The 12,276-nt window shown below is 45.5% G+C and overlaps 1 protein-coding gene across 4 annotated transcripts in view; it reads right to left on the bottom strand.

Annotated features, from left to right (window-relative positions):
• Positions 1-12,276, bottom strand: part of Mef2 (myocyte enhancer factor 2) — a 42,577-nt gene that overhangs the window by 16,840 nt on the left and 13,461 nt on the right. For 3 of the 4 annotated variants that reach the window (XM_076905367.1, XM_076905373.1, XM_076905372.1), the window contains exon 2: positions 9,818-9,876. The gene's annotated coding sequence lies outside the window, so the exon portion shown is untranslated. Of the gene's footprint in view, positions 1-9,025; positions 9,158-9,817; positions 9,877-12,276 lie in introns of those variants that run through there. The other variant, XM_076905370.1, reaches the window with a different exon arrangement.

Raw genomic sequence — 12,276 nt, 5'->3', positions numbered from 1 at the left:
ATTAGGAGGCAGATCTTTCGTCTTAATCAAAGTTTATCAGTCTCGTTAAGCGAATTGAAAGTGTGTAGTTTTTATTACCGTTTCTATGGTCCTTATTGTAGTTCATTCAATTGAAACAAAATTAATTGGCGCAAAATCAACAAGAAACAATGAATTTCTATCGCGACAAATGAAACATTATGAGAAAAATGTCAAACGTTCTAACCTGCACGACCGGAATTGACAGGAAGATTGATCGAATATTGTGGTAAATACGTTGAATTACGAGAGCAGAGAAACACAGAAGCGGCATCACGGCGGATGCCACCGCACCGGTAAACTCGAAAATCCGACTCGATAAATATTAAACGAGCCGAGACGCTTGATGGCTGCTACCGACTAGCTTCCATCAGTTATTCGCGATCTATCTGACAGCCGTGCGAAATGAAATTGAATCGAGGATCCATATTCGAGCCACTTGAACGGCTCGAACACTATTACATAATACTTCGAACGGATTTGGGGAGGTTAGGATGCGTTCTCCAAAATGGCACCTCAATTCGAATCATATAAATATGGAGGATTCTAGTATAAGTAAAATATTTAATTTAAATAAAAATAAATTGAATAAATATCGAAATTATCATTAGAGTAACATCGTAAAGATATTTGAACATTGCTCTCTATCTTTCTCTAAAACTTCGTTAACTTATTTAATAAAGCAAATAAAAAATTTAGGAGTGAAGCTGCCACGGAATTTAAATGATGAATGTACCTCGATTGAGAGAATTGTTTTCCCAGAAAGATGAAGCGACCTAAGAAAGCACCTACGATCGTCACGGTGACCCGAATTTCCAGAAAGACGAGGACAAAAAGTAAAAATCAATTCTCGCGGTGTCCGAACCGTCACAATTTTATCAAACTACTTCCAGGGAGATAAAATATTCAGAACAAAAAGATGATTGCTACGCCCAACCGTTATTACATTTCTACTACGATCTAACAAATGTCAACGCTAATAATGATTCTTCAAGTTTCCCGTAAGCCCACCATTAGCAAAATTGCTGGACATTCAACTCATAAAACTAACTACCCAAACAAGTATAGACAAAGTCACCAATACTCGACATAATCCATCAACGGAGAACCTCATCTCACGCTTTTTCAGCAAAGTAAAACGGCAATGCAGACTCGAGCCAAAGTGACATCCCCGTGGGATGCGGCAGGAGAAAGAAAACCAAGAAGCATCTGGAGTGGCAGGATAAAAACGTCCTCTCGAATCATCGTCGTGCGCGAAAAAAGCTCACGAGCAAGAGCTGGGAATGCCTGTCGATATTTAACGAATTATCCCAGGTGCGGGTAAATATAAATCTACTCCAGGTCGGATCGTATGTATTATGCATGAGCTGCAATGTAGCTGTCCCCCTACAGAGGTCGGATAACCTAACCCGTCGAGAGAGCCGGCAAGTGTTCAATATATCCTAGCCTATCGATCTCGTCGACCGAGCGCGAAAAGACGCGAGAAACGGGACAGTGGATAAGTAATTAATATTCTCTGGATACAGATAGCCGTGCGAGGCTCGGTCGGAGGGGCAGCGCCGGACAATTCTGGTGCACGCGTGCATGCATTCAAACTCGTGGCCTAAAGAGGGCCGTTGAAAGGGCTAGTGACCCCTTCGAAAGCAAACGGGGAGCATATCTGCGGCGTTCTTCGAGGGATTTCTAATTCTTCTTCGGGACCCTTGTTTGGTTTTGTTATACACATGTCCGTGTCTTGAAACAAGGGGACAAACGATATCAGAGAACGGGCGAACTGGGTACGCGACTTCGTGTACGCGTACGACGACTAAAGAAAAAAGTGCGCAGGTTTATGATTTCTATCGTTGAAACGAATTCCTTCCAAAGCACGCAGCAATATATCGATGACGTCTACTAAGGCTTTTTAACGGTTAGAACACAATGCGTAGCAGCAAGTAGCCTGATCGGTGGCAATTGTACCTGTAACAATGGCAGATGTCAAATTGTCGGATGATCTCCGTTGAACGCGGAATGTAAGCCACTTTTGTGAAGACACCGCCGATACATTATGCATTCTAGAGCGTGCAAGTTTACGCGAGATGCTTTCGAGAGGTTTGCATTACAAAAATACCTTGCCCGAGCATGCCTGGAACCCTCTATAACTTGCTGTACACCAAAGTCTCAGTCATTCACACTTGCCAGGAATGTGGCTTTAAATTTCACGAATTACTGGGATACATACCTAGCTTTTCCAAGCATTTAATACTGCTTTCCATTTCAGAATATATTATCTTTCTTTTAACCAGCATTATAAACACCGTACGTATATATTTACTTAATAGCTATTTTTATTTCATTCGTACAAAAATTATTTCACTATCTCGCTATTTTAGATTAAAACTGGACTATCTCTTAATTTAAGTCCAGCATACCTAACACTCGAATCGATAGTAACCCAAGTTGAAGGCTCCAAAAGATAGATCAGAAAATTATCCATCTCCGCTATGAACGAAATTTTTCGTCAAGTGATTATCATACAGGTCTCGGACGTTTCAATAATATCCAATTCGGGTAATTGGTTATACGATCCGAATCGAAAATTTGGTGGAGGACACGTAGCCAGATGCAAGGCATCGCGAAGCGTTTCCATTTCATCGATTGCCCGCGGCGCGACTTGATGGGACGTGTATCGAGTAAACGTCAGCGTGGCAAGTTGCGCGGCCGGAATAATCGGCCCGTTGAAACGTAGTTAATCGTAATGCCGATTATTTCGCGAATAGTTACAGGAACCGACGTCTCTATTTCCATTTCACCGTCCGTCTCGTTTCTGTCATTCCACCGCTACGGTTCTATTTGCGAGCAAGGATCGACCGGGTCACACGGTTAAACGTCGTTCATCCGATAATGAAGATGGACTCCCCCAGATTTTCCTCCAAGAATTTAATATCAGATCGAACACACGGCACACGTAGCGTGAAAGAGGGGAATCGAGCCGTGATCGAGTTGGGCTGCATTTGTAACGACGGTCCTTCTCGATATCGAATACTTAAACGTGGACAGACGTCTTGAAAAGATGCCACACGGAGTGAATTTCTTAAATTGCATAATCGAATGGTAAAAGCGAGGATCTGGAATTTTTATAATTGCAATCGACGGACACTAAACTTGATAAGAATTTCGAGGACTATAAATGCTGCATTTTCTAATTGAAAAGTTACGCGATCGGGTAACTAAAATTCGAAATGAAGGATTCAGCTATTTCCTTTCTTGTTCATTCGGTTATTTTCATCCGACGGTTAACCGTCGTACGGAGAGACGCGTTCGATGGAACTAACTATGCGAACCACTTGAATTAGTTTACTCGCTTACGTCTAAATAATGTTCTGCTTGCCCCATTTATTTACCAGCCCAGATCGTGAAGAATAAAAAGGAATTGCGACAACGATAATTGTCCCTCGGTTCTTCTAGGAAGAGGATAGAACGACTATTTTTATAGTCTCGACGTCCTAGAGGGAGAACGACTCGAATCCACGGCCGAATACGTGGGAAAAATCGCACGATCCCGTAGAATGCAATCGGGGTTCGATCGAGTCGCGTAGCCGTTGAAAAAACGCGGCACGGAGAAAGCGGGGAAAAAGCGAGGAAAAAGGGAACGGTTAACTAGACGCGGATACCTTAGAGCACTGTGTAAAAGGGATGTCGGCCCTCGTGATCTCCTTTTGCTCGACGGTGCGAAGGAAAAACAATACACGTAACAAATACCTTTGGAGAGACCCGATCAATAGCAATATCGGGACACACTGTGCCGTGGTACCCTATTCTCTACGATATGTACGAATATCGCCGTGATTTTGCGTCGTCCTCCACGCTTTGATCTCATTAAAATTTTCCATCATCGATCGATTGATCGGACTCGTTCGATTAGATCGCTATTACGGTGTGTTTAACAAAGACACGCCCGTGTGGTTTAAAGTTGCAGTTCGATTGCCGGTTCTTTTGGTGGCTGTATCTATCAATTGCATCACGGAAAAAAGAATTTGTGCAACGTTTCTGTGCGCGTCTACCTGGTTCGCTTCACTTTTATCTGCAATAACGAACGATTATAGATTTTTCATTACCCACATATCGCGATTTCTCTGCTATGCTGCAATATTAAACGTTTCTGCTAATACTACAGAGTTGAAATAGCTTTCGAAATAATTGCCAATTCAAAAATGATACTTACAGATTGATATCGAAGACTTGTCAGTTTGACAGATCTCCGTGCAATTTAATTCATTCTCAATGGTAACGATTGAAAGAGAGAAGAGAATAATTACATTAGAAATTCAGTAAGAGTCACATACGCGAAGCTTGGTCCTCAAGAACGACCGAAAGGGTCTGCAATAGGGGCTCCCCAATAAACGAAACTGAATATTCTCGAAATCACGCAGCAATGGAATAGGAAGCCACGTGAATCAGTGATCCAGCTACCACGTATTCGGACGATCTGTCACGTGGGTTCAGGAGATCTCGTTAATCGTCAGAAGACGTCGAGGGGGACGCCTTCGCGAAGAGCTGGCTTCCCGTTAAGGGGGAGACGAGGGCTGGTGCAGGTTTTAAAGACTGTAGGGAAAATACCAGGTGGCCGCCAAACCATCCTGACTCCTACGAAACTTCCACACGTCCAAACGCCACTGGTAGCCGAACGGCTGCACGGCTCTGTCCCTCTGACGCGCACGACGTTCGAGGTCCAGGCGGCGTCTGTTGCCGTACCGGATATCCGCTCATCCTGCCGCCACCGGGCTAAGAAACATCTTGGCTTCCGACGACGCTGGAAAATCTCTCCAGCCCGTTCGCTCGAGCCCCGTACGCTTATAAAATGCGAACACGTGCGCCGTGTGCTCGGATAGAGCTTACGATAAGTGGTCTCGACGCTCTAATTCGCCTTGATAAACCAATTAGGTTGGCCTGAAGTGGTTCGGGGTTTAAGGTGGTCGATGATGCGATTTAAAATATTTTCCAGATAATTAACCGGTTGGATGTGTGCGTTGAAATTATTGGAGACCACTATCGGGAAGAGTTCAGGTTTTCTGAGTTAACAAAAATCATGTCCAACCGCAGTATCGACGAGAGTAAGTGGATTTGAAATTTGAGAACCGACGGGAAACACTTTATCGTGGTACGAGAAGATGAAAAAAATCTGTAGAGCAAGGTTCGCCGCCATCAGCTTTTAAAACGAGCCAAAATCCGTGGCGGACGCGCAAGAGTTGCCATTTAACCGAGGCACGTGTGATCTGCGCACTTGGCACGCGACCAAAAGGGAGAGAATGAGACCAAACTCCGGAGGTGACGTCACCAGGTGACTCGTACCGCGAGGACCGGACGAAATCTCGAGCGATCGTTCCCGTTCGCAGTCTATCCAGGTTGAAATTATTATCACGAGGCGAACTCGCCTTCGACAAGGGGGAGCAACAGGTCCCTCTCTCCCTCTGACGCGGTTCTAGCCGCTGAAACGAAACCCCTTCGACTCGCGAGGAAACCTTTGTCACCGCTATTTCCACGATCGAACCGATTAGGGGCTGCTTAGCCCTGGATGAAACGCTTTGTCTCACTTTCTGGAAACTGGATGACTCTCCTTTTCGATTTTACGACTAAACCTCGTTCAAATTATAATCCACCAACAGTGCACATTTCAGATGCAAAATTTCCAACAACTACGCTAAAAATGGAATCCATGCTCTTCGAGAACGTATTATCATAGTTTAAAAGAGTCATATTATCATATTACTGTCAATTTACAATTAAATTCCCTCTACTTTAGTGGACAGAAATTTAAAATTAAAGAAATGTAATTCTACTTCGCCTCATGATCTCCCAAGAGGCAGAGCGAAAAGTAAAGAACAATGGTGGGTGAAAGGCTCAGCGGATATCTAAACGATCACCCCCCCCCCCCCCCCCCCCCCATTTAAACAGAAAATCGTAGCTCCTTCGAAGAAAGTTTCTCTCTGCCGAGTGCGTCTTTAAAAGGGGTGAAACCTGTCGATCATTATAACACAGTTTCAAGGTGGTCGAGTGACGAGCTACAAATTGATCCTCATTCACCCTTCTGTGGTCGTATCAGCCAGCGCGCGCGTACGATGCAAAGTTACCCTGAAATAACTCTTGCAGATTATGCGAGGTGAAAGAAGATGAAACGTGTATAAAGAGGCTAGTGAAAGTGCGAACTAATTTAACGTATAAACTACTCTTGGCCTTTGCGACGCTAATCTTCGTCAACGAAATCGATTCGACTTCATTCTTCTCCATAGAATGATCAATTCGCCAGGCAGGAATTAGGTGGAACGCGGTCGTTTCAGGGTGGAGTACGGTTGCACATCGAGACGATCACGATTATGCGAACGTGAACGAAGAGTGTTCGTCGTAGTTGCGTTCGATTTGGACGGCGATCAAGGTGACGAGCAAAGGGCAGAAGAACGAACGCGACGTTCGATCTGCGTGTCTCGCGTTCGACGATCTAGATTCATGTACAGGGTGTGCCGTTGCGAACGAACCGCTGACAAATAACGGAAGGCGAAAGTCTACGATTTTTCCAGCGAAATGGAACCGACTTCTTTGAAAATATAAAGTTGTCGCTATAAGGAATATTATTGCAAGCTTTGGAAAAAAAAATCTCGCGTATATTTTGTATGGTTTCGCGGAAAAGAGTGACTCTCGAACGTAATTCAGAGGGCAATTTTATCGAAAAATAAAACATTTTCCTGCGAGAAATTTGTCGATCGAGAGAGAGTACGGTTGCTCGAACGTCGGGAAAAAATTCGCGCCTCGAGTTCGACAACAGTGCTCGAGTGCGTTTATTTAAATTGTTGGGAAAATGTGCGTAAAAATACGTGAACCGGCGTCCGGCAGACGCCGCGCGCCTTATTGCTTGCCAAGGGTTAATGAACACAGATATGTTGCCTGACGATTTCAAAATGCTACGTTACGACCAGGTACGATCGTCGAAATTCTTCTGGCAAGATTACAACTGACGGCTGACTCTGCTGCTAACATTCGCCTCTGGGTGGCTGATACATTTACTTTCGGTATCGTCGATTGCGTGCGTGAAAAGATGGCTCGAATAAATGTACATTATCTGTAGAAAATATTTAGTGGACTGATTGCTGGGCAATTTAACGTTTTGTAACGGTTAACTGACAATTTTCGTTTTAATTCATAAACAGAGCGGTTTCAATAAATCATATCGCGATATCCAGTTGAATTTTGTTGAGCAGCGCGAGGAATATTCATGAAAAAGGGGGATAATAATGATGGACGTAAATGTGAAATATCCCGTTGGTTGAAAGGACGAGATCAGCGTCCAAGCTTCGGAGCAGCAGGAGGAATGTGATATTGCATTAAACGAGGAGGCGGATAATATAATCGATCGTGTCACGTGACAGTGGGACAGTGTGAAAGAATAAGATACACGCTTGTGCGGCGAGCAAGCTATTTTCTATTAGATGCTCGATCAAAATTATGAGAACATACCCCTCGCCTTCCACGATATTTACAACGAATAAATTTCACAGCTACAGCGGAAACTTTTCGCGTAACAAGAAAATTAGTATCTTGGTAAAAAGAAAGCGATGCTTATAAAATAATAAACAACGCAGCTACATTTTTTCTATCTCGAAATGTAAACCGGAAGATTCAAAGCTACGATCACATTTCAGCGTGATAATCGTAACAAAATGAAACAAGACACCGAATCTGAAAGTTGGCTGAAATATTTATAAAATCGTACGAAAGGCTGATCTTCTTTGCACCCACCTAACCAGATGAAAACCCGCAAAAAGCAAATTCCATCGCGATTATCCTAACTCCGCGCGTAGTGATCGCGCGCGCGCCTTGGCCGCGCGTGTGTCATAGAAAATGGTGGAAACTCACATCGAAACCTCGCCGTTGGCCATGTTGAAGCTCTTTCGAGCACCCAGCCGATACGAACCACGTAACCACCGCACCCTCGGCTCTTCCACTCAACGAACACACAATCACGATTCCTTGATCTCACTGAATACCGGAATTTCAACCGGAAATCGTCACCAAATCCACAAATACTCCACTGTATCAAGCATTATAAAGCAGGTCCCAAGGAAACCAGTCGATGAAACTCCATCGACTGGGTAATCTTCCATCGCGATCCTCTGCCAGTGACGCGAAGAACAGAAACGATAAAGTAAAAGCGATTAAAACAGAGTGTCCGACGTAAGAGGCACCAAGATGGTGGACCTCGTGGTGTCGAAACCGCGAAGGTGTCCAGGGAGAGCACGGGCAGCGAGAACTATGGAGAAATCGACGATATCGGAGGCAGAAGGGCCACGGTTCCCTGGTCCTCGTCGCTATCGTACTGTTCCCGCGTGCACGAGGCGAAAGATCGACGGGCAGCGGTGTCGTGGGACCACTAACAGAGTAGAACGGACCAGAGCAAAACGTGACTCCGACAAGAAGCCCGTAGGGAGAGACAGAAGAGGCCAGAAGAGAGAAGAGCCGGCGTGTGTATTAACAAACCGCGTGAAAAGATCCCAAAAATAATTTCGGCGTGAAGAAATAAATCCGGGTGAGGCGGTCGCGAGAGGGTGCCTAAAAGAAGGTTTGCCACCGGGTGCCTTCTGGGAATGAAACCGGCATAGTATGCTCGAGTTATAAGAAGAGCGGTGAAGCGATCGCATCGGCTAGTCGCTAAAGAGTTTTGCAGCGCGCGAGGCCGCGTCGAAGAACGGGTGAACCGGGCCAGAATGAGAGGGACCAGTGGCTGGGTTAGACCAGGGTGTACCTGGAGGGTTTCTATGGGTGGCCAGGGGCGAGTGCCTGGCCGCGAATACCGCCGGTTATTGTCGTTGTTGTCGTCGTCGTTCTACAGAGAATAGACGGCTAGAGAGGAGCGAACAGACGGGATGAAGTGGCCGAATATGCCGATCTGGCCAAGCCGTGAGACGCAACGGCCGCAAGGCAACGCGACGGCTAGGCAAGGCAGGCAAGCAAGCAAGCACAAGCAGGCAGGACTTACCTCTGCTGTTTTTAGAACTCCACTCCCAGAACTGCGCGGGTCGAGCCGAGCCAAAACCAAAATACCACCGATATAGCTTTTCTGCGATGGTCTTTGTGTGCGCGACCAACCAGCTCTTTCCTACGGACGTCCAACCGGCTTGCACCGGAGTCGTACCGCCGACGTACTAACCTAACCGACCCAAGACGACCACGACGATGACGACCGAGACGACCAAGACAAGACCACGGAGAGTCGGATGGAAGGTGCGTCGAGGGAGGAAAAAAACGATCGAATACTCAAAGGAAAATACCCAAAGATGGATTTTTCACGATTTTCAACGGGTTATCGGTTGCCCTCACGGATGAATGTCTCGTTTCTGTCAGTGATTCTGTTCGATACTGGGATGATTACGGATTAAGTAAACGTCGACGATGGTTTTGATCACTGCAGTAGTTTGAAGACCTCTTGCGTTTTTTTTTTAAGCTATCCGCGCTATCAGTCGTGGTTACGTGTAATCACGATTACGGAGGGAAGTATAATAGTCGTGTTTTGTTGAAGCTTCGTTGAAAGATGACGTGGAGAATTTTTGGGAACGAGTAGGGTGGGAGTAGTTGATGCGATTCTGGTGCGATGAAAGCAGACTTGAAACAAAGAGGTCTTCCTCGAGGGAATTTTCCGATAGCAAATTGTACTTTTTATCTTTCGTTCAAAGTGGTCAGTGTTCCCAGATAAAATATACTCGAAACTTTCGTTTATTGTTTTTAAATATAGAGGTATCCGTTGGCTCCTCTGGTAAAGAAAGCGGCTTACCTTTCTATCGCATGTAGGAGCCAAGATATAGGGTCGGTGTTGCATTCACGACGACGGTCCTTAAACAGAGAAAAGAAACGAAGCTCGTTAATCTCAAGAATGATCGAGTCTGCAAACAATTGCTCAAGCATAACGTCTCTCTCGCATCGCAATTGGCGATTGGCGTCTCATTGAAAATGAACCTGCTGAACACAAAAAGTCCATACACTCTCGACGCCGGTAGGAAGAAATTTGAGAGGCTGAAATAATTGAAGCTCGAAAACGACGGAGAGAAATGGGAATATCCGTGACTGGACTTATTTTATTCAAAAGGGCTCGATATAAATCGGGCAGAGAGATGGCGAGCGAGTGACGTGACATAATGTAATTCGTGGACGTCCCTCCGCCCCGTTCTACCGATCATCCCCAGCGGCGTCGTTGTAAAGCAGCGCGCGGATCGAAATCCGCGGCAGCTTGTCGTAACGTCCAACTTTCCATAATTACTCCGGGGCAATGGGATCAGCGAAGCACCAATCACGCCGGATGATTCGCCTGAATTCTTTATACGATCTCGCCTCCGCTCACCGTATTCACCTTTAATCGGGTTAACGGAGCATGGAAGCTTCTCTAAAATAGCGGTCGTTATTAATTTAAGTCACTCTTAATACGGTTCCACGGTGCCACCAGGAAAATCGTTATCCAGCTACCTGTCTCGCTTCGGATGCTCGCGGACGAACGACGGAACAGAGAAATTTCTGCCCTGTCGGGGTCCCGGGTTCGGCAAAGTTCGAAAGTTCATCCCGCCAGTTTGGTGGTTTTTAAGGAGAACGGTTGGGTTGACAAACGCGTCATATGGTTACTCTTATCGAGGCTTTCGTGGATATTGATTGGGAAATTAGTGGTCTCGAATCGAATGTGTCTTCCTTAGTGGAATTTTATGAGCATTCTACGAATGACACTGCGAAGGATACAGGATATACTAGATTCAACAATTTTCTACACTGTTGATTTAACAAGTGAACGAAAATATTTGCTTGCAATTTTTTTAAATAGAAATTGCCGCATACTTAGTGATGTCCAACGGTGAAACTTGAAACCGTTCCAATTCCACTTGAAAAAAAACACTTTTTCCTACATTGTTCGAAAACAGAATTAACCGATCCGGAAACTTATGTAACAAATTGCCGGACCTCTTTGCAACCAATGAAACCGATACCTTTTAAAATCCTCCTCTGCTTCCGTCTCCGCATCCATCATTGCTATTACAGCGGTAGACACGCGTCAGAAGGTGTCAGGCTCAAAAAGCGAGCCAAATCTCGTAGATCGACTGATTCACTGATGAGATCATACGTCTAAAAGCAGCACGATCCTGACAACTTACTCGGCGCGCTCCTCTATTCCTCTTAGAAAAATTCTTTTATCGAAAATACATCGCTACAGTCACCGCGGAAGCTCCGCGAGCCGATAAGATCCTACGAATCGATCGATACAAGGTGTTCGATCGCTACAAGACCGCACTTTCCACAGCAAAAGCCGTAACCACGATAATTGCCCGTTTTCTCGGAATGATTCAAAAGCTTCGTGTATCTCGAATATCAGAGGAAGAAAATGCAGTTATTCGAACAATTATTATTTCTGCCTACTTGGAACTTCAGCTTGGGCTCGGTCGGATCAAGTTAATAGTTGAGAAAATAGGGGAGAGACGGAGATTCGAGGGTGAAACGGAGGCGACAATAATTTTTGCCTTCGGCGAAGCGGCGGCTGGGAAAGAGGAAGGCATAAAACGACATTGCCCCGGATCGGCACGTGCCACTCGATAAATCTGTCGGCAGCTGACGGGTACAGCCGGCTGCAGCCTCCCGCCTGCACTTGCGCTTTCTCCCTTCTTTCTCTCCTGTGTCTTAACGTTGCTCCTCCGCCTCCGCCGCCGTCCTCCTTACGCTCCCGTGGCTCTTACGTGAACTCCTCGCGACCCTTGCTCGCGAGGGCACGCAGTACCTTCACACGAAACTCCAAATAATAACCCGACGGACTTGGTAACTTCTTTTTCTTTCGTCAATTTTTGATCGTTGTATTTTCGAAAGGCTCGTCTCGTTCGCGTGCATTGGATTTTCGTTCAGTCGTGACCAACAGGCTGCGGATGTTTACGCGCCTATGGGGAACCGAGGTATGCAGGAAGCCACGAAACGTACACAATGTGCGAAAATATACAAAATATCGGAAATGCAGATTATAATGTCCGTAGGGCCGGGCGATTAAAATAATTTTCCATATTTTAGACCCGAGCATTAATAAGGGGAAATCTCGGGTTTCTTCTACGTAAACTTCATCTGCGCATACGAGACGAATATATCAAATTTCACGATACGTTTCAGGATTACGTAAGAGAAGATTCCCGAGAAAAACAGGAAGTGAATTTTCCAACTAAACCGTGACGAGCCTCCCATTCTACGGCGGATCTATCCGTCTAGGCTCACGTT

The sequence above is a fragment of the Xylocopa sonorina genome, chromosome 12 (genome assembly GCF_050948175.1).
Source record: "Xylocopa sonorina isolate GNS202 chromosome 12, iyXylSono1_principal, whole genome shotgun sequence".
NCBI lineage: Eukaryota > Metazoa > Arthropoda > Insecta > Hymenoptera > Apidae > Xylocopa > Xylocopa sonorina.
Note: the sequence above shows the minus strand (reverse complement) of the source record. Positions and strands in the feature narration are given on the sequence as shown.